Raw genomic sequence first — 23545 nt, forward strand, 5'->3', positions numbered from 1 at the left:
CTCTATCCTCTATCACATCCAGAAACAAGTGTACCATCTGTATCACTCCCATATGTCCAAGCAACAACCAATTCACCCTTCTTAGCATGCTATCGAAAAAAGGCGACATCTGTTGGAACACCTCCAAGGCCACCTTGTCACTACTCAGTTTGGGCACATAAAATAAGTAATGTGCCTGATTTTTGTCAGTGGCAGGGTTTTTCGGTTACATTTTCTTGTTTCTTCCTAGTTTGTAGTATGCTAAATTCGGTGGGCAAGGATTAGGTGTTGTCTCGTAAACCCTTCAGTGCGGGGCTGTTTCCCCTGCTGTGCTAGGTGTCGGGGGGGGGGGGGGGCACAGCGCCCCGGTGCTCATGACGAGCTCAGCTCATCATGACCTACGGCGCTCCTGTGCTCATGACGAGCTGAGCTCGTCATGACCGTGCCCGTTTCAATGGAACGCTCAGCACAGCAGGGGAATCAGCTCAGCATGCGAGCGTTCCATTGAACGCGTGCGGTCATGACGAGCTCAGCTCGTCATGAGCACAGGAGCGCTGTAGCACATGACGAGCTGAGCTCGGCATGAGCACTGAAGGGGTTAACCTCTGACTGCGGCTTTATGACTGACCTTCACCCCGCGGACTCAGCAGAACTTTCTATCAATTGTGGCATCTGCTCATGTTTTGTGCTGCGCAGATGCAAAACCATCCGGGCGGGGTCCATGTCCTTCGACTGCAGTCGGGCTCAAAGCACCAATCTCTTCTAGCTGGCTCGCCAGAATGTTGCTCAAATATGAATTTACCTTGAAAAAGCAAAAGACAAGAGGCGTTTGGCATAGCAGGAACAGTTGGTTTAATTAAGCACTGAGGCCGGGCGTACAGCGTACAGAAATAGGTCTGAGACGGTTTCAGGTACAATCATTCAGAGAGATTTTTATACAGTTTTGGGAGCAATGAAAGTACAAAGGTCCCTGATAACAAACGCAGGTGGGCCTCGACTTTGTGTGTACACAGTGTGGCCCAGTGGGTAGTGTGTCTAGATGTCCAGCATGTGGGGCGCATGATCTCTGCATGTGCTGTGTGTGTCCTGATTGGCTATGTGTTTCTAACTCCGTGTGGCATCTGACTTTAGAGGGTTTTGGGAATGCACACACCCTCTGGATCAGTCTGCTTCATAGGGGCCAATTTCCCTGGACCATTGTGGTTGTCCGGCATGTGGCACGCATGATCTCTGCGCGCGCTGTGTGAGTCCTGATTGCTAATGTGTTCCTAACTCCATGTGGCATCTGACTTTAGGGGGTTTGGGGAATGCCCGCACCCCTCTGGCTATGTGTGCTTCATAGGGGGCAATTTCCCTGGACCATTGTGGTGTCGCTGCGTTTATCTGCAGAATGGATGTGAGTTTCTTGTTTGCACGTTTGTCTATTGGCCACGTGCCACCCCACCTGTATGACCTGTCAATCACTTGCTGCGGCCCTGGGTCTCATAGCCTGCCTGATCATGTATTTATCAAGTCGGGGGCTGATGAAGAGTTCATGACGGGCACATTTGACAATAGGGATGCGACTTTATTTGTGTATCCGAGTGCACCATCTAAGGCATTGTTTTTATCAGTATCAACACTAACACGCACTAACCTTTCACTGCCAGGTTGCCCCACAGGTAGGGTTGTCACACGGCTGGTTTTCTACCACCACCACCATTGTTTTTAATGCCCTGACTGGTACAGGAATAAGCAGAAGCCCCTAAAGTCTGTGGGGCATATTACCAACGATTAGCGATATTTATCGCTAACTAGGCTTAGCAACAAATTATCGCTGAGATAACGTGCTATTAGCAACGTTTATCTCCAAAGCGATACATTTTCCGGCGATAGCGTGAATTTCGCTGAGAATACAGCGATATTCACGCATTAGCGACAAAATGCTCTTAGCCATAATATCCACCTCCCATTGGATAACATGGCTAAGAACTGGTCAGACAGGTGTTAGTTTTTGGCGATAGTGTGAATATTTCCATCGCTACGCCTGCCTTGCTAATAGGCGATAGCGACGTTAGCGACTGCTTTCAGTCGCTAACAGGTTGGGTACGCCCACTTTGCATGTCATTAGCGATAAATATCGCTGACATGCAAAGCGGGACCCAAACCGCTCGCTATCGCCTAAAAGCTGTCGCTAACATCAGTTAACGACAGCTTGCTAATAGAGGGATAGAATTATCGCCACCCTTGGTAATATGCCCCTGTATTTTTAGCCCTCATCCGTACATGCATCAAACAGCAATAGAAACCGAAAGCACTTCTAAATATGTGTTCTAGAGCAGCGTTAATTATCCTTGTAATTAATGTAAACAAAGGCAGAAAAGTCATGTTCTAATGAGTACATAGGATGTTGCTAACAGTCTCATGTTTAGTGTCACGTCCGGGCCTTTTCAAACTCTTAAAACAACAACAAAAGGCCGGTACTTCTCTCCTGGGAGGAGGCCGGTCCCACCCTGGGGTTGGTCGCGGTTGGACCCACCCTGGGGGTGACGCGGTTGGACCCCCCCCTCAGCCTCCCAGCTCTGCCCCGTGTGGTGGCGCTGTGCGTGGGGGAGGGGGAATCTACAGAACGTGTCTGGAAAATCCACCCCGGGAGCGTGAAGGATGCGTGTGCGTGTTTCAAATAAGAAGACGTGTGCGTGTGGTGGGGGGGGGGGGGGGGCAGCAGGGCCAGGAGGGGGCCAGGGCTGCTGGAGATGAAAGGCGCCGCTCGCTTTGTTTCTCGAATTTAAGGTCAAATCACGGACTTCCCCGACTATCAAAGAGCCGCAGATGCGGGAAACATTCTCCAAACTCCAGAGATTGGTTCCGGGGCGGCTGAGCTCAGCTGACGAGAGGGGGGGGGGGGGGGGGCTACAGGTATGGAGAGCTGTGGGCCCCTGCGCGCCCAGGCTTCTCCAGAAGGCCCCATGGAGGGCAGCTCGCTGGTCGCCAGGACCCTCGCCCACAGCCCCTTCTAGCCAGACTACTGGTGTCCATCGGGAAACAACACACCCCACTGGGGTGGTACTCACCCTCCACCCCCTTCCACCCGGAGAACTGAGAAGACAGGTTAAGGTGAGGTGCGCTTCACACCTACTCAGGAAAGATGGACACAGGCGCACGCAAGGGAGCAGCCTGGAAATCAAAAACACCGCCTACTTGATCCATACTTCGAATACCCACCATAGACGAGGTCCATTCATCCCACCTTCCACCCATGTATCACTCCATTCTTTAACCACCCATGCATCCATCCATCCATCCACCCACCCATCCATCCACCCACCCATCCATCCATCCACCCACCCACCCACCCACCCACCCATCCATCCATCAACCCACCCATCCATCTATCCTCCCATCCATCCATCCACACACACACCCAACCACCCACCCACCCACCCACCCATCCATCCACACACCAAACCACCGATCCATCCATCCATCCATCGTTCCACCTATCCATCAATTCATCCGTCCACACACTCACCCACCCTTCCATCCACCCACCCATCCATCCATCCATCTACCCACCCATCCAACCACCCACCCACCCATCCGCACACCGAACCACCCACCCACCAAACCACCCATCCATCCATCCATCCATCCATCCTTCCAACCATCCACCTATCCATCAATTGATCCATCCATCCACCCACCTATCCATCAATTCATCCGTCCACACACTCACCCACCCATCCATCCACCCACCCATCCATCCATTCATCTACCCACCCATCAACCCATCCATCTATCCACCCATCCACCATTCCATCCACCCATCCATCCACGCATCCCCATCCATCTTTTCCTGCTTCCATCTTTTCATGTTTCACCATTCCATCCTTCCTTGTTTTTCCATTCTGTGTATCCAGCCTTTGATTTTTACACTCTTCCACCCACCCTTCTATCTTTCCACTCACGCTACCAGCCATTCATCCATCTTTTCCCCATTCATACACCCATTCTTTTTCATCCTTCCATCATTTCACCAAGATTTTAGCAATACACCCATCTGTCCAGACTTTCATTCAATTATCCATTCACCCACTCATCCAGACTTTCATTGATCCATCCACCCATCATCCAGACTTTCATTCATTCATCAATTCACCCATTCATTCAGACTTTCATTCATCCATCCACCCACTCATCCAGACTTTCATTCATTCATTCATCCACCCACTCATCCAGACTTTCATTCATCCATCCACCCACTCATCCACACTTTCATTTATTCATCCATCTACCCACTCATCCAGACTTTCATTCATTCATCCATCCACCCACTCTTCCAGACTTTCAATCATTCATCCATCCGCCCACTCATCCAGACTTTCATTCATTCAACCATCCACCCACTCTTCCAGACTTTCAATCATTTATCCATCCGCCCACTCATTCAGACTTTCATTCATCCATCCATGCACTCATCCAGACTTTCATTCATTCATTCATCCACCCACTCATCCAGACTTTCATTCATCCATCCACCCACTCATCCACACTTTCATTTATTCATCCATCTACCCACTCATCCAGACTTTCATTCATTCATCCATCCACCCACTCTTCCAGACTTTCAATCATTCATCCATCCGCCCACTCATCCAGACTTTCATTCATTCATCCATCCACCCACTCATCGAGACTTCCATTCATTCATTCATCCATCCATCCACCCACTCATCCAGACTTTCATTCATCCATCCATGCACTCATTCAGACTTTCATCCATCCAACCACCCACTCATCCAGACTTTCATTCATCCATCCATGCACTCACTCAGACTTTCATTCATCCATCCATGCACTCATTCAGACTTTCATTCATCCATCCATCCACCCACTCATCCAGACTTTCATTCATCCATCCACGCACTCATTCAGACTTTCATTCATCCATCCATGCACTCATTCAGACTTTCATTCATCCATCCATCCACCCACTCATGCAGACTTTCATTCATCCATCCATGCACTCATTCAGACTTTCATTCATCCATCCATGCACTCATGCAGACTTTCATTCAACCATCCATCTACCCACTCATCCAGACTTTCATTCATTGATCCATCCATCCACCCACTCATCCAGACTTTCATTCATCCATCCACCCACTCATCCAGCCATTCATTCATTCAGTCATCCACCCACTCATCCAGACTTTCATTCATTGATCCATCCATCCACCCACTCATCCAGACTTTCATTCATCCATCCATCCACCCACTTATCCAGCCATTCATTCATTCAGTCATCCAACCACTCATCCAGACTTTCATTCATCCATCCACCCACCCACTCATCCACACTTTCATGTATTCATCCATCTACTCTCTCATCCAGACTTTCATTCATTCATCCATCCGCCCACTCATCCAGACTTTCATTCATCCATCCACCCACCCATCCAGACTTTCATTCATTCATCCATCCACCCACTCACCCACTCATCCAGACTTCCATTCATTCATTCATCCATCCATCCATCCACCCACTCATCCAGACTTTCATTCATCCATCCATGCACTCATTCAGACTTTCATTCATCCATGCATCCACCCACTCATCCAGACTTTCATTCATCCATCCATGCACTCATTCAGACTTTCATTCATCCATCCATGCACTCATTCAGACTTTCATTCATCCATCCATCCACCCTCTCATGCAGACTTTCATTCATCCATCCATGCACTCATTCAGACTTTCATTCATCCATCCATGCACTCATTCAGACTTTCATTCATCCATCCATCTACCCACTCATCCAGACTTTCATTCATTGATCCATCCATCCACCCACTCATCCAGTCTTTCATTCATCCATCCACCCATTCATCCAGTCATTCATTCATTCAGTCATCCACCCACTCATCCAGAATTTCATTCATTGATCCATCCATCCACCCACTCGTCCAGACTTTCATTCATCCATCCACCCACCCACTCATCCAGACTTTCATTTATTCACCCATCTACCCACTCATCCAGACTTTCATTCATTCATCCATCCACCCACTCATCCAGACTTCCATTCATTCATTCATCCATCCATCCATCCACCCACTCATCCAGACTTTCATTCATCCATCCATGCACTCATTCAGACTTTCATTCATCCATCCATCCACCCACTCATCCAGACTTTCATTCATCCATCCATGCTCTCATTCAGACTTTCATTCATCCATCCATGCACTCATTCAAACTTTCATTCATCCATCCATCCACACACTCATGCAGACTTTCATTCATCCATCCATGCACTCATGCAGACTTTCATTCATCCATCCATGCACTCATTCAGACTTTCATTCATCCATCCATCTACCCACTCATCCAGACTTTCATTCATTGATCCATCCATCCACCCACTCATCCAGACTTTCATTCATCCATCCACCCACTCATCCAGCCATTCATTCATTCAGTCATCCACCCACTCATCCAGACTTTCATTCATTGATCCATCCATCCACCCACTCATCCAGACTTTCATTCATCCATCCATCCACCCACTTATCCAGCCATTCATTCATTCAGTCATCCACCCACTCATCCAGACTTTCATTCATCCATCCACCCACCCACTCATCCACACTTTCATTTATTCATCCATCTACTCTCTCATCCAGACTTTCATTCATTCATCCATCCACCCACTCATCCAGACTTTCAATCATTCATCCATCCGCCCACTCATCCAGACTTTCATTCATCCATCCATCCACTCACTCATCCAGACGTTCATTCATCCATCCATGCACTCATTCAGACTTTCATTCATCCATCCACCCACTCATCCAGACTTTCAATCATTCATCCACCCGCCCACTCATCCAGACTTTCATTCATCCATCCATCCATCCACTCATCCAGCCTTTCATCATTCCAGCCATTCTTTCTTTCACTTACCCATGCACACGTTGTTTTCCTCTTCCATGATGAGTCGTTTCACCCTGGCGTCATCTATACATGTTTTCGGCCCTTCCTTCTTGCCGCAGGTTCTTTCTTCTTTTCATAAGTCCTTCGTGGCACTTTCCTCCCAACCCCCTCGAGCTCTCTTTCTGACTCCTAGTAGATCCTCTTTTACTATGAAAGTCTCGCCCCTGACCACTTTTATGGTTTTCACTTACTTAATTTTTAAGGTGTTTTTTGCCTGTAGAGGTCAGGCAGATAAGGCTCATAAAACCGCATCTTATGAGGCAAGGGCAGGGAAGGCCAGCTGTGTCTGGGTATGGAACCTCATCTTATGAGGCAAGGGTAGGGAAGGCCAGCTGTGGCTGGGTATGGAACCTCCTCTTATGAGGCAAGGGTAGGGAAGGCCAGCTGTGTCTGGGTATGGAACCTCCTCTTATGAGGCAAGGGTAGGGAAGGCCAGCTGTGTCTGGGTATGGAACCTCTACTTATGAGGCAAGGGTAGGGAAGGCCAGCTGTGTCTGGGTATGGAACCTCATCTTATGAGGCAAGGGTAGGGAAGGCCAGCTGTGGCTGGGTATGGAACCTCCTCTTATGAGGCAAGGGTAGGGAAGGCCAGCTGTGTCTGGGTATGGAACCTCTACTTATGAGGCAAGGGTAGGGAAGGCCAGCTGTGTCTGGGTATGGAACCTCTACTTATGAGGCAAGGGTAGGGAAGGCCAGCTGTGGCTGAGTATGGAACCTCCTCTTATGAGGCAAGGGTAGGGAAGGCCAGCTGTGTCTGGGTATGGAACCTCATCTTATGAGGCAAGGGTAGGGAAGGCCAGCTGTGTCTGGGTATGGAACCTCCTCTTATGAGGCAAGGGTAGGGAAGGCCAGCTGTGGCTGAGTATGGAACCTCCTCTTATGAGGCAAGGGTAGGGAAGGCCAGCTGTGTCTGGGTATGGAACCTCATCTTATGAGGCAAGGGTAGGGAAGGCTAGCTGTGGGTAGGGAGGGAACCTCTACTTATGAAGCAAGGGTAGGGTAGGCCAGCTGTGGGTGGGCAGTGAACCTCATCTTATGAGGCAAGGGTAGGGAAGGCCAGCTGTGGGTGGGTATGGAACCTCTACTTATGAGGCAAGGGTAGGGAAGGCCAGCTGTGGCTGGGTATGGAACCTCATCTTATGAGGCAAGGGTAGGGAAGGCCAGCTGTGGGTAGGGAGGGAACCTCTACTTATGAAGCAAGGGTAGGGAAGGCCAGCTGTGGGTGGGTATGGAACCTCTACTTATGAGGCAAGGGTAGGGAAGGCCAGCTGTGGCTGGGTATGGAACCTCATCTTATGAGGCAAGGGTAGGGAAGGCCAGCTGTGGGTAGGGAGGGAACCTCTACTTATGAAGCAAGGGTAGGGAAGGCCAGCTGTGGGTGGGCAGTGAACCTCATCTTATGAGGCAAGGGTAGGGAAGGCCAGCTGTGGGTGGGTATGGAACCTCTACTTATGAGGCAAGGGTAGGGAAGGCCAGCTGTGTCTGGGTATGGAACCTCATCTTATGAGGCAAGGGTAGGGAAGGCAAGCTGTGGGTAGAGAGGGAACCTCTACTTATGAGGCAAGGGTAGGGAAGGCCAGCTGTGGGTGGGTATGGAACCTTCAAGAGGCAAGGGTAGGGAAGGCCAGCTGTGGGTAGGTAGCGAGCCTCATCTTATGAGGAAAGGGTAGTGAAGGCCAGCTGTGGGTGGGTATGGAACCTTCAAGAGGCAAGGGTAGGGAAGGCCAGCTGTGGGTAGGTAGTGAGCCTCATCTTATGAGGAAAGGGTAGGGAAGGCCAGCTGTGGGTGGGTATGGAACCTCTACTTATGAGGCAAGGGTAGGGAAGGCCAGCTGTGGCTGGGTATGGAACCTCTACTTATGAGGCAAGGGTAGGGAAGGCCAGCTGTGGCTGGGTATGGAACCTCTACTTATGAGGCAAGGGTAGGGAAGGCCAGCTGTGGGTGGGCAGTGAACCCCATCTTATGAGGCAAGGGTAGGGAAGGCCAGCTGTGGGTGGGCAGTGAACCCCATCCTATGAGGCAAGGGTAGGGAAGGCCAGCTGTGGGTTGGCAGTGAACCTCATCCTATGAGGCAAGGGTAGGGAAGGCCAGCTGTGGGTGGGCAGTGAACCTCATCTTATGAGGCAAGGGTAGAGAAGGCCAGCTGTGGGTGGGCAGTGAACCTCATCTTATGAGGCAAGGGTAGGGAAGGCCAGCTGTGGGTAGGAGGGATCCCCATCTTATGAGGCAAGGGTAGGGAAGGCCAGCTGTGGGTAGGAGGGATCCCCATCTTATGAGGCAAGGGTAGGGAAGGCCAGCTGTGGGTGGGCAGTGAACCTCATCTTATGAGGCAAGGGTAGGGAAGGCCAGCTGTGGGTGGGCAGTGAACCTCATCTTATGAAGCAAGGGTAGGGCAGGCCAGCTGTGGGTGGGCAGTGAACCTCATCTTATGAGGCAAGGGCAGAGAAGGCCAGCTGTGGGTAGGGAGGGAACCCCATCTTATGAGGCAAGGGTAGGGAAGGCCAGCTGTGGGTAGGGAGGGAACCTCATCTTATGAGGCAAGGGTAGGAAAGGCCAGCTGTGGGTGGGCAGTGAACCCCATCTTATGAGGCAAGGGTAGGGAAGGCCAGCTGTGGCTGGGTATGGGACCTCATCTTATGAGGCAAGGGTAGGGAAGGCCAGCTGTGGGTGGGCAGTGAACCCCATCTTATGAGGCAAGGGTAGGGAAGGCCAGCTGTATCTGGGTATGGAACCTCATCTTATGAGGCAAGGGTAGGGAAGGCCAGCTGTGGCTGGGTATGGAACCTCATCTTATGAGGCAAGGGTAGGGAAAGCCAGCTGTGGCTGGGTATGGAACCTCATCTTATGAGGCAAGGGTAGGGAAGGCCAGCTGTGGGTGGGCAGTGAACCTCATCTTATGAGGCAAGGGTAGGGAAGGCCAGCTGTGTCTGGGTATGGAACCTCATCTTATGAGGCAAGGGTAGGAAAGGCCAGCTGTGGCTGGGTATGGAACCTCATCTTATGAGGCAAGGGTAGGAAAGGCCAGCTGTGGGTGGGCAGTGAACCCCATCTTATGAGGCAAGGGTAGGGAAGGCCAGCTGTGGGTGGGCAGTGAACCTCATCTTATGAGGCAAGGGTAGGAAAGGCCAGCTGTGGGTGGGCAGTGAACCTCATCTTATGAGGCAAGGGTAGGGAAGGCCAGCTGTGGGTGGGCAGTGAACCTCATCTTATGAGGCAAGGGTAGGGAAGGCCAGCTGTGGGTAGGAGGGATCCCCATCTTATGAGGCAAGGGTAGGGAAGGCCAGCTGTGGGTGGGCAGTGAACCCCATCTTATGAGGCAAGGGTAGAGAAGGCCAGCTGTGGGTGGGCAGTGAACCTCATCTTATGAGGCAAGGGTAGGGAAGGCCAGCTGTGGGTGGGCAGTGAACCTCATCTTATGAGGCAAGGGTAGGGAAGGCCAGCTGTGGGTAGGGAGGGAACCCCATCTTATGAGGCAAGGGTAGGGAAGGCCAGCTGTGGGTGGGCAGTGAACCTCATCTTATGAGGCAAGGGCAGAGAAGGCCAGCTGTGGGTAGGGAGGGAACCCCATCTTATGAGGCAAGGGTAGGGAAGGCCAGCTGTGGGTGGGCAGTGAACCTCATCTTATGAGGCAAGGGCAGAGAAGGCCAGCTGTGGGTAGGGAGGGAACCCCATCTTATGAGGCAAGGGTAGGGAAGGCCAGCTGTGGGTGGGCAGTGAACCTCATCTTATGAGGCAAGGGCAGAGAAGGCCAGCTGTGGGTAGGGAGGGAACCCCATCTTATGAGGCAAGGGTAGGGAAGGCCAGCTGTGGGTAGGAGGGATCCCCATCTTATGAGGCAAGGGTAGGAAAGGCCCGCTGTGGGTGGGCAGTGAACCTCATCTTATGAGGCAAGGGTAGGGAAGGCCAGCTGTGGGTAGGGAGGGAACCCCATCTTATGAGGCAAGGGTAGGGAAGGCCAGCTGTGGCTGGGTATGGGACCTCATCTTATGAGGCAAGGGTAGGGAAGGCCAGCTGTGGGTGGGCAGTGAACCCCATCTTATGAGGCAAGGGTAGGGAAGGCCAGCTGTGGGTGGGCAGTGAACCTCATCTTATGAGGCAAGGGTAGGGAAGGACAGCTGTGGCTGGGTATGGAACCTCATCTTATGAGGCAAGGGTAGGAAAGGCCAGCTGTGGGTGGGCAGTGAACCCCATCTTATGAGGCAAGGGTAGGGAAGGCCAGCTGTGGGTAGGAGAGATCCCCATCTTATGAGGCAAGGGTAGGAAAGGCCATCTATGGGTGGGCAGTGAACCTCATCTTATGAGGCAAGGGTAGGGAAGGCCAGCTGTGGGTAGGGAGGGAACCCCATCTTATGAGGCAAGGGTAGGGAAGGCCAGCTGTGGCTGGGTATGGGACCTCATCTTATGAGGCAAGGGTAGGGAAGGCCAGCTGTGGGTGGGCAGTGAACCCCATCTTATGAGGCAAGGGTAGGGAAGGCCAGCTGTGGGTGGGCAGTGAACCTCATCTTATGAGGCAAGGGTAGGGAAGGCCAGCTGTGGCTGGGTATGGAACCTCATCTTATGAGGCAAGGGTAGGAAAGGCCAGCTGTGGGTGGGCAGTGACCCCCATCTTATGAGGCAAGGGTAGGGAAGGCCAGCTGTGGGTGGGCAGTGAACCTCATCTTATGAGGCAAGGGTAGGGAAGGCCAGCTGTGGGTAGGGAGGGAACCCCATCTTATGAGGCAAGGGTAGGGAAGGCCAGCTGTGGCTGGGTATGGGACCTCATCTTATGAGGCAAGGGTAAGGAAGGCCAGCTGTGGGTAGGGAGGGAACCTCATCTTATGAGGCAAGGGTAGGAAAGGCCAGCTGTGGGTGGGCAGTGAACCCCATCTTATGAGGCAAGGGTAGGGAAGGCCAGCTGTGGCTGGGTATGGAACCTCATCTTATGAGGCAAGGGTAGGAAAGGCCAGCTGTGGCTGAGTATGGAACCTCATCTTATGAGGCAAGGGTAGGGAAGGCCAGCTGTGGCTGGGCAGTGAACCCCATCTTATGAGGCAAGGGTAGGGAAGGCCAGCTGTGGGTGGGTATGGAACCTCATCTTATGAGGCAAGGGTAGGGAAGGCCAGCTGTGGGTGGGCAGTGAACCCCATCTTATGAGGCAAGGGTAGGGAAGGCCAGCTGTGGGTGGGCAGTGAACCCCATCTTATGAGGCAAGGGTAGGGAAGGCCAGCTGTGGGTGGGCAGTGAACCTCATCTTATGAGGCAAGGGTAGGGAAGGCCAGCTGTGGCTGGGTATGGAACCTCATCTTATGAGGCAAGGGTAGGGAAGGCCAGCTGTGGCTGGTATGGAACCTTATCGTATGAGGCAAGGGTAGGGAAAGCCAGCTGTGGCTGGGTATGGAACCTGTACTTATGAGGCAAGGGTAGGGAAGGCCAGCTGTGTCTGGGTATGGAACCTCATCTTATGAGGCAAGGGTAGGGAAGGCCAGCTGTGTCTGGGTATGGAACCTCATCTTATGAGGCAAGGGTAGGGAAGGCCAGCTGTGGGTGGGCAGTGAACCTCATCTTATGAGGCAAGGGCAGAGAAGGCCAGCAGTGGGTGGGCAGTGAACCCCATCTTATGAGGCAAGGGTAGGGAAGGCCAGCTGTGGGTGGGCAGTGAACCCCATCTTATGAGGCAAGGGTAGGGAAGGCCAGCTGTGGGTGGGCAGTGAACCTCATCTTATGAGGCAAGGGTAGGGAAGGCCAGCTGTGGCTGGGTATGGAACCTCATCTTATGAGGCAAGGGTAGGGAAGGCCAGCTGTGGCTGGTATGGAACCTTATCTTATGAGGCAAGGGTAGGGAAAGCCAGCTGTGGCTGGGTATGGAACCTGTACTTATGAGGCAAGGGTAGGGAAGGCCAGCTGTGTCTGGGTATGGAACCTCATCTTATGAGGCAAGGGTAGGGAAGGCCAGCTGTGTCTGGGTATGGAACCTCATCTTATGAGGCAAGGGTAGGGAAAGCCAGCTGTGGGTGGGTATGGGACCTCATCTTATGAGGCAAGGGTAGGGAAGGCCAGCTGTGGCTGGGTATGGAACCTCTACTTATGAGGCAAGGGTAGGGAGGGCCAGCTGTGGGTGGGTATGGGACCTCATCTTATGAGGCAAGGGTAGGGAAGGCCAGCTGTGGCTGGGTATGGAACCTCTACCTATGAGGCAAGGGTAGGGAAGGCCAGCTGTGGCTGAGTATGGAACCTCCTCTTATGAGGCAAGGGTAGGGAAGGCCAGCTGTGGCTGGGTATGGAACCTCATCTTATGAGGCAAGGGTAGGGAAGGCCAGCTGTGGCTGGGTATGGAACCTCATCTTATGGGGCAAGGGTAGGGAAGGCCAGCTGTGGCTGGGTATGGAACCTCCTCTTATGAGGCAAGGGTAGGGAAGGCCAGCTGTGGCTGGGTATGGAACCTCATCTTATGAGGCAAGGGTAGGGAAGGCCAGCTGTGTCTGGGTATGGAACCTCATCTTATGAGGCAAGGGTAGGGAAAGCCAGCTGTGGCTGGGCAGTGAACCCCATCTTATGAGGCAAGGGTAGGGAAGGCCAGCTGTGGGTGGGTATGGAACCTCATCTTATGAGGCAAGGGTAGGGAAGGCCAGCTGTGGGTGGGCAGTGAACCCCATCTTATGAGGCAAGGGTAGGGAAGGCCAGCTGTGGGTGGGCAGTGAACCCCATCTTATGAGGCAAGGGTAGGGAAGGCCAGCTGTGGGTGGGCAGTGAACCTCATCTTATGAGGCAAGGGTAGGGAAGGCCAGCTGTGGCTGGGTATGGAACCTCATCTTATGAGGCAAGGGTAGGGAAGGCCAGCTGTGGCTGGTATGGAACCTTATCTTATGAGGCAAGGGTAGGGAAAGCCAGCTGTGGCTGGGTATGGAACCTGTACTTATGAGGCAAGGGTAGGGAAGGCCAGCTGTGTCTGGGTGTGGAACCTCATCTTATGAGGCAAGGGTAGGGAAGGCCAGCTGTGTCTGGGTATGGAACCTCATCTTATGAGGCAAGGGTAGGGAAAGCCAGCTGTGGGTGGGTATGGGACCTCATCTTATGAGGCAAGGGTAGGGAAGGCCAGCTGTGGCTGGGTATGGAACCTCTACTTATGAGGCAAGGGTAGGGAGGGCCAGCTGTGGGTGGGTATGGGACCTCATCTTATGAGGCAAGGGTAGGGAAGGCCAGCTGTGTCTGGGTATGGAACCTCTACCTATGAGGCAAGGGTAGGGAAGGCCAGCTGTGGCTGAGTATGGAACCTCCTCTTATGAGGCAAGGGTAGGGAAGGCCAGCTGTGGCTGGGTATGGAACCTCATCTTATGAGGCAAGGGTAGGGAAGGCCAGCTGTGGCTGGGTATGGAACCTCATCTTATGGGGCAAGGGTAGGGAAGGCCAGCTGTGGCTGGGTATGGAACCTCCTCTTATGAGGCAAGGGTAGGGAAGGCCAGCTGTGGCTGGGTATGGAACCTCATCTTATGAGGCAAGGGTAGGGAAGGCCAGCTGTGTCTGGGTATGGAACCTCATCTTATGAGGCAAGGGTAGGGAAAGCCAGCTGTGGGTGGGTATGGGACCTCATCTTATGAGGCAAGGGTAGGGAAGGCCAGCTGTGGCTGGGTATGGAACCTCATCTTATGAGGCAAGGGTAGGGAAGGCCAGCTGTGGCTGGGTATGGAACCTCATCTTATGAGGCAAGGGTAGGGAAGGCCAGCTGTGGCTGGGTATGGAACCTGTACTTATGAGGCAAGGGTAGGGAAGGCCAGCTGTGGCTGGGTATGGAACCTCATCTTATGAGGCAAGGGTAGGGAAAGCCAGCTGTGGGTGGGTATGGGACCTCATCTTATGAGGCAAGGGTAGGGAAGGCCAGCTGTGGCTGGGTATGGAACCTCATCTTATGAGGCAAGGGTAGGGAAAGCCAGCTGTGGCTGGGTATGGAACCTCATCTTATGAGGCAAGGGTAGGGAAGGCCAGCTGTGGCTGGGTATGGAACCTGTACTTATGAGGCAAGGGTAGGGAAGGCCAGCTGTGGCTGGGTATGGAACCTCATCTTATGAGGCAAGGGTAGGGAAAGCCAGCTGTGGGTGGGTATGGGACCTCATCTTATGAGGCAAGGGTAGGGAAGGCCAGCTGTGTCTGGGTATGGAACCTCATCTTATGAGGCAAGGGTAGGGAAAGCCAGCTGTGGGTGGGTATGGAACCTCCTCTTATGAGGCAAGGGTAGGGAAGGCCAGCTGTGGCTGGGTATGGAACCTCATCTTATGAGGCAAGGGTAGGGAAGGCCAGCTGTGGCTGGGTATGGAACCTCATCTTATGAGGCAAGGGTAGGGAAGGCCAGTTGTGTCTGGGTATGGAACCTCTACTTATGAGGCAAGGGTAGGGAAGGCCAGCTGTGGCTGGGTATGGAACCTCTACTTATGAGGCAAGGGTAGGGAAGGCCAGCTGTGGCTGGGTATGGAACCTCTACTTATGAGGCAAGGGTAGGGAAGGCTAGCTGTGGCTGGGTATGGAACCTCATCTTATGAGGCAAGGGTAGGGAAGGCCAGCTGTGGGTGGGTATGGAACCTCTACTTATGAAGCAAGGGTAGGGAAGGCCAGCTGTGTCTGGGTATGGAACCTCTACTTATGAGGCAAGGGTAGGGAAGGCCAGCTGTGGCTGAGTATGGAACCTCCTCTTATGAGGCAAGGGTAGGGAAGGCCAGCTGTGTCTGGGTATTGAACCTCTACTTATGAGGCAAGGGTAGTGAAGGCCAGCTGTGTCTGGGTATTGAACCTCTACTTATGAGGCAAGGGTAGGGAAGGCCAGCTGTGTCTGGGTATGGAACCTCTACTTATGAGGCAAGGGTAGGGAAGGCCAGCTGTGGCTGAGTATGGAACCTCCTCTTATGAGGCAAGGGTAGGGAAGGCCAGCTGTGTCTGGGTATGGAACCTCTACTTATGAGGCAAGGGTAGGGAAGGCCAGCTGTGTGTGGGTATGGAACCTCATCTTATGAGGCAAGGGTAGGGAAGGCCAGCTGTGGGTGGGCAGTGAACCTCTACTTATGAGGCAAGCGTAGGGAAGGCCAGCTGTGTCTGGGTATGGAACCTCTACCTATGAGGCAAGGGTAGTGAAGGCCAGCTGTGGGTGGGCAGTGAACCTCTACTTATGAGGCAAGGGTAGGGAAGGGCAGCTGTGGGTGGGCAGTGAACCCCATCTTATGAGCAAAGGGTAGGGAAGGCCAGCTGTGGGTGGTATGGAACCTCATCTTATGAGGCAAGGGTAGGGAAGGCCAGCTGTGTCTGGGTATTGAACCTCTACTTATGAGGCAAGGGTAGGGAAGGCCAGCTGTGTCTGGGTATTGAACCTCTACTTATGAGGCAAGGGTAGGGAAGGCCAGCTGTGTCTGGGTATGGAACCTCATCTTATGAGGCAAGGGTAGGGAAGGCCAGCTGTGGCTGGGTATGGAACCTCTACTTATGAGGCAAGGGTAGTGAAGGCCAGCTGTGGCTGGGTATTGAACCTCTACTTATGAGGCAAGGGTAGTGAAGGCCAGCTGTGGGTGGGCAGTGAACCTCTACTTATGAGGCAAGGGTAGGTAAGGCCAGCTGTGTCTGGGTATGGAACCTCTACCTATGAGGCAAGGGTAGTGAAGGCCAGCTGTGGGTGGGCAGTGAACCTCTACTTATGAGGCAAGGGTAGGGAAGGGCAGCTGTGGGTGGGCAGTGAACCCCATCTTATGAGCAAAGGGTAGGGAAGGCCAGCTGTGGGTGGTATGGAACCTCATCTTATGAGGCAAGGGTAGGGAAGGCCAGCTGTGTCTGGGTATTGAACCTCTACTTATGAGGCAAGGGTAGGGAAGGCCAGCTGTGTCTGGGTATGGAACCTCTACTTATGAGGCAAGGGTAGGGAAGGGCAGCTGTGGGTGGTATGGAACCCCATCTTATGAGGCAAGGGTAGGGAAGGGCAGCTGTGGGTGGGCAGTGAACCTCATCTTATGAGGCAAGGGTAGGGAAGGGCAGCTGTGGGTGGGCAGTGAACCTCTACTTATGAGGCAAGGGTAGGTAAGGCCAGCTGTGTCTGGGTATGGAACCTCTACCTATGAGGCAAGGGTAGTGAAGGCCAGCTGTGGGTGGGCAGTGAACCCCATCTTATGAGCAAATGGTAGGGAAGGCCAGCTGTGGCTGGTATGGAACCTCATCTTATGAGGCAAGGGTAGGGAAGGCCAGCTGTGTCTGGGTATGGAACCTCATCTTATGAGGCAAGGGTAGGGAAGGCCAGCTGTGTCTGGGTATTGAACCTCTACTTATGAGGCAAGGGTAGGGAAGGCCAGCTGTGTCTGGGTATGGAACCTCATCTTATGAGGCAAGGGTAGGGAAGGCCAGCTGTGTCTGGGTATGGAACCTCTACTTATGAGGCAAGGGTAGGGAAGGCCAGCTGGGTCTAGGTATGGAACCTCTACTTATGAGGCAAGGGTAGGGAAGGCCAGCTGTGGCTGAGTATGGAACCTCCTCTTATGAGGCAAGGGTATGGAAGGCCAGCTGTGTCTGGGTATGGAACCTCTACTTATGAGGCAAGGGTAGTGAAGGCCAGCTGTGTCTGGGTATTGAACCTCTACTTATGAGGCAAGGGTAGGGAAGGCCAGCTGTGTCTGGGTATGGAACCTCTACTTATGAGGCAAGGGTAGGGAAGGCCAGCTGTGGCTGAGTATGGAACCTCCTCTTATGAGGCAAGGGTAGGGAAGGCCAGCTGTGTCTGGGTATGGAACCTCTACTTATGAGGCAAGGGTAGTGAAGGCCAGCTGTGTCTGGGTATGGAACCTCATCTTATGAGGCAAGGGTAGTGAAGGCCAGCTGTGTCTGGGTATGGAACCTCATCTTATGAGGCAAGGGTAGGGAAGGCCAGCTGTGGCTGGGTATGGAACCTCTACTTATGAGGCAAGGGTAGTGAAGGCCAGCTGTGGCTGGGTATTGCACCTCTACTTATGAGGCAAGGGTAAGGAAGGCCAGCTGTGGCTGGGTATTGAACCTCAACTTATGAGGCAAGGGTAGGCAGGTCATCTGTGGATTGCTTCTCTGCCGGCCCCCTGTGTCTGTGTTAGAGTTGCCTCTTGTGCTGGACTTTGCTCGCCAGGCTGCAAGTTACCCATGACTTCCAGCTGGCCTAGCGCCTCGAGTCGCGTTCCATGTGGCTTCGGTGAGCTGGCCTGGTGGTGCTAATCGTGACCAGGAAGTCACCCTCTTGCATTTCACAACTTCTCCCGGCCACAGGCGCAAGTGTGTGGAGAGCGACGACTTGGAACCGACTCTTGGGAGAGCAGGGCAGCGGGAAGGGCTCTGCCTCTGGGAAGATATCTCCCTGAGCTGGTCACCAGCCTCCTCCAAATACAGATGAAGGTGGGGGCTACTGGCCCGAGAGGGTCCATTTTTATTCAGGTTTGGGGGGCATTGTTGCAATCCAAGGCAAGCCAGGTGGTGGCTTCAAAATACTAACATTCATGCCCGAGCAGAGTGGAACGCCCTGGGTTTCTGCAGATAAGGGGCCTCGGATGATATCAAGGATTCACTGTGTCCTGTACCAGCAAGGCCTAGCCACGGTCGTCAGGGAGGCACTGAGCATAGCACAGAGACGGGCAGAGCAGAAACTGGCCTAGTAGCGATCAGGAGTAGACTTCTAAAGCCCACCAGGCCCCCTTGGAGTATGCACACACACACACACACACACACACACAACACCACACACACACACACACAACACCACACACACACACACACACACAACACCACACACACACACAACACACACACACACACACCACCAAACACACACACACACACACACACACCCACACAACACCACACACACACACACACACACACACACACAACACCACACACACACACACACAACACCACACACAACACCACCCACACACACCACACGCAACACCACACACACACACACACACACACACACAACCACACACACACACACCACCAAACACACACACACACACAACACCACACACACACACAACACCAAACACACACACACACACACACTATGTTGGGATGCTAAGAGTGTAGGTATGCAGAACCACACAGATGTCACACAACACAACAGAGTCCAGTTGACCCTTTCCCTTATGGGGCAGGAAAAATGGCTTCTGCCTTCGTACCTAGAATCCACTCCCTCCAACCACCATTCTCACTTTAACCTTCTTCAGGGGTTGAGTTATCCTCATCTATGGATGGGGGCACCGTTTAGGGGCACCCATTACCATAAAAGCCAGGAGACTGGTATTCAGTGCCATATAAAGACATGGCACACCTGCAGGCCTCCGTACAGATTGTCACCTGCATTGGTGGAAAACACAGTCCAGTCCAGTAAATGTCAAACTGAGGACTGGTCGCACAGATTCAGGAGAGATGTGAGGGCTTTTGTCGCCATACCTCTCAATACACTCCACTTCAGACTTGGTTTCAGTCACCCTAGGACAAGTAAAGAGACTGAAATCATCACTGACAAAGGAATGCCAACTCCTGAATTTTGAAAAGCAAAGGGAAAAAAGTGGATTAGGACTACCCACGGGCGTGCAGACAGAATACCGAATAAAAAATATCGAGTTGCACAAATATTGCGTAAAAAATATTGTGGTTCAGATATATCGACAGCAAGAATATCGTGGTCAAGAATATCGACTTAAGGTAAGTAATATCGACTTTAACAGTATCCAAGTGTTTAATATCATTTGCAAAAATATAGTTCTTAAAAATATCGTTTTTTAAATTAATGTTATGTATTTTAGTATATTTTTTATGTGTATGTGATGGATTTTTTTTGTATAAGAATTGTTTGTGTTTTTAATATATGTGTTGTATTTTTAGCAGTTATTACATTTTTTTATTTGAATTTTGCGTTTTTAAATCCTTAGCTGGCTTGTTGGTTGATAGGGGATTACGGTAGGAAGTAATTTATTTAAATTAATTGATTACTTTTTATTTATTTATTAATATTAGTTTAATTGAGATTTTATCAATTTAAATGTGTGAAGTAATGTATTTTTAATTAATTAATAATTGGTTGTTAATTGTAATTAATTATGGTAATTGTGTAGTTAATTTTAGGTGTGTGTTGTAGTGTATAGGTGTAAAGGGTGGGAAGTAATTTATTTTTCATTTATGAATTCATAATTCGTTGTTAATTCATTTTAATTGATTAATTGGTAATTAATTATGGTAATTGTGTAATTCATTTTAGGTGTGTGGTGTGCTGTTTATTGGTGTAAAAGGTGGAAAGTATTTTTTTCTTAATTTGTGAATTAATAGTTGGTTGTTAATTAATTTTAATTAATTAATTAGTAATTAATTATGACGATTGTGTAATGAATTTTAGGTGTATGTTGTGGGTTGTGGTGTTTATAGGTGTAAAGGGTGGGAAGTAATTTATTTTTAATTTATGAATGAATAATTGGTCTTAAGTCTAGTGAGCTACAAGACGCCAGCAGCCACCGTCGCCGGAAGTAGTCATAAAGGTTCGAGGAATAAACAAAATTTAACCACACTGGGACATCTCAGACCAAAATATCCGACAACAACCCTGGCTAGCCACTAACCTTGGGGTTGGGAGCAGCGGGCTACTCGGCGTAAAGCGCTTCAACGCGTCTTCAGGGGTAGTAAGCACTATAGAAATGCAGTTACATTAAAATTAATCTGTTACAACAATGGCTCAGAGCAGTAAGAAATGATTGCTCGGTGCCTGAGATGTGTGGCGTCCAATGTTGAATGTATAAGTGAAGGGTTTCCAGATGCTGCTAACAGGAGCTTCTCACCAACATTACATGGACCATACTAGTGTTTCAGGGGGAGAGGGTTATTTGGGTGCATTTCTAGGGTACAATGAAATGAAAACTGGATTTCATACCCTAGACAAGGCTTGTTTAATGTTTCCACTGCATCTCTCTCTACTCACCTTTCTCCTCTCCATGGCACTACCCCCCCTCCCCCATGCGGTGGCACTGATTTCTACCCTCCCGACACCCCCCTCAGTAAACAGGTAAGTAATTAATTAAATGAAACCAGCATATGGCTTGCAGAAGGCGACAGGGGCCGCAGTTTAATTTCCTCGAATGACTGATACGTAATTGTGCCGCGTGTTCTTTCCACGCGCCCGGTCCCCTGGGACCCTCCATCATCATGTGCCATACTCTGATAGGCTGGGAGAAACCATTTATGTAAAGTGGGGGGCATGGGGCAGGCAGGGATTATACATACACTGAAGGACCCGCGGGGACCTCAAAAACAAGCAGTTGCAATGCAATAGGTCTCGCATTTACGCACGTTTAAGCTATTAGCACTGTCATTTCCAATGCCAATAGCATCAACTCGCGTAAATGCGAGACCTATTGCATTGCAAATGCTTGTTCTTCATTCTCATGAGTGCACCTTCAAATGTGCGAGTTCAACATTTCTGCTGTACAAAACAGAACTCTTAGGGCCCGATTCACAGAACTACCTTAAGACAAAATCCTAAACTTACTACTTTTGGTATTCACAGAAGTTAGAATTTTGTTTTAAGTTTGTCTTAAGACAGACTTAAGACAGAATCTAACTTAAGTCTGTCTTAAAACAAATTTAAGACAAAATCCTAACTTCTGTGAATACCAAAAGCAGTAAGTTTAGGATTTTGTCTTAAGTTAATTCTGTGAATCAGGCCCTTAAATTTGATTAAATAGAATAAACATTTTCTCCATGTGTAACAAGAACCTAGCCCACATATAGGGTTCAGGTGAACATTAACCTGCCTCTCAGGTGACTGATAGCACTGCCATTAGGACGGGGCAGGAATGTTTCTTAGTTCATGCTTAAACACACACTTTTAATAAATATATTACTAAAGCATGATGTGGTAGCGCAATGTCATTTACAGATAGGACATTTCCAAGAAATGGCCAAAAACCTTCTCACTACCTTGCACCTTTACTGATAAAACTAAATGAATGTATTGACAATAATATGTGAAATTTGTGTTCCAGAAAACATATCATTTGCACATAAACAAGAAAAGCGTTCTGACTTGTTTATCATCCTATTAAAATACTTTTATCATCATACAGAAGTAAAAAAAAATGGGCAAACGCAACTACTGAAATATATGTTGAAATGTTTGTACAGTTGACTTATTAGCTACTTAACTAAAACTGATACCCTACAACCTTTCATTTCACAATTTGTACAGCAGGTTAGATAGTTCACTTTACGAAATCCTGAAACTCTGTAGTCAGAGAAAGTAGTCATTGGGCCCGATTCACAGAACTAACTTAAGACAAAATCCTAAACTTACTACTGTTGGTATTCACAGAAGCTAGGATTTTGTCTTAAGTTTGTCTTAAGACAAACTTAAGACAGACTTAAGACAGACTTAAGTTAGGATTTTGTCTTAAGTCTGTCTTAAGTTTGTCTTAAGACAAACTTAAGACAAAATCCTAACTTCTGTGATAACCAAAAGTAGTAAGTTTAGGATTTTGTCTTAAGTTAGTTCTGTGAATCGGCCCCATTGTAAACTGACTTCTGACCGCTGAACACAGAGCAAATGTGACAAGATAACAAACTAGATCTAAAGGCATCTTTATTACTCCTTCACTTTCGGACAACAGAAAACCTGTTCTTTGTCAACTCGCTAGAAGGGGCAGTGAGTCCTACATATAGCTAGCCTCCAGAGACGCTGTCCTGTTGCGGAGCGGATCCACCGCGTTCACTTCCTTTGATTAATTCAGGATTGAACTTCATTTATACTGGCTCTTCGAGACCAACCGGTCCATGTGAGAAGGAATCACTTAATAAGAATATATCTGTGCACTTTGCAGCGACACATTTAGTGACGCCTCACTCCTACCACTACACTTTACCCTGGAGAGCCTTGGAGCCCCGTTTCTCCACGATTGGAATGCGAGAGAAAGACCCTCCCTTCCCCACCGCAACACTAATGGTGTCCCCGGTCCCTACCACTTCACTTTGGTCCTGATGAAGACCCCGCTAGTAAGGTTCCAGATACCTACAGGAAAGGGGTCGAAACGTCGACTTTGGAACACCTGCCAATATCCGATCAACAGTGATAAATAAACTGTGACCTTATGTGTTATATGGCAACTCTATGTATAAATGTTTAGATTTCAGCTATCCGGTATATAATCAATATATACTTGAATTGTTTGCGATATTGTGTTACCACCACCAAACTTTCTTTCCCATCACTTACCATCGCACACTCTCTTCCCCTTCTTTGGGCACCACTTATGTGAATCTAATACAATTTTAGGCTGTTTTCCCAAGAATTTCTATCTATATGAAAAGCTAAATTCCCAATGTGATTAAATAACATTGGTCAAAAATTAATGTTCTTTTGCCTTCATTTTGAAACTGTTGCATATTTTCTTTATTTGTGTTTTTTTCCCTCTATGAGAAAGTCACCAATACATTGGGGGCCACTTTAATGCATATCGTCTACATATAACTAGACCTGATAAAATTTGACTCACCATAGCGAGTGGGCTAGTCGATTTTTCGAGGCCGGAATGGTGGCCTAGTGGCTTAGTGGCTTATGCTCAGACTACTTACATTGTACTACC

The sequence above is a fragment of the Lissotriton helveticus genome, chromosome 10 (genome assembly GCF_964261635.1).
Source record: "Lissotriton helveticus chromosome 10, aLisHel1.1, whole genome shotgun sequence".
In the NCBI taxonomy this organism is placed as follows: domain Eukaryota; kingdom Metazoa; phylum Chordata; class Amphibia; order Caudata; family Salamandridae; genus Lissotriton; species Lissotriton helveticus.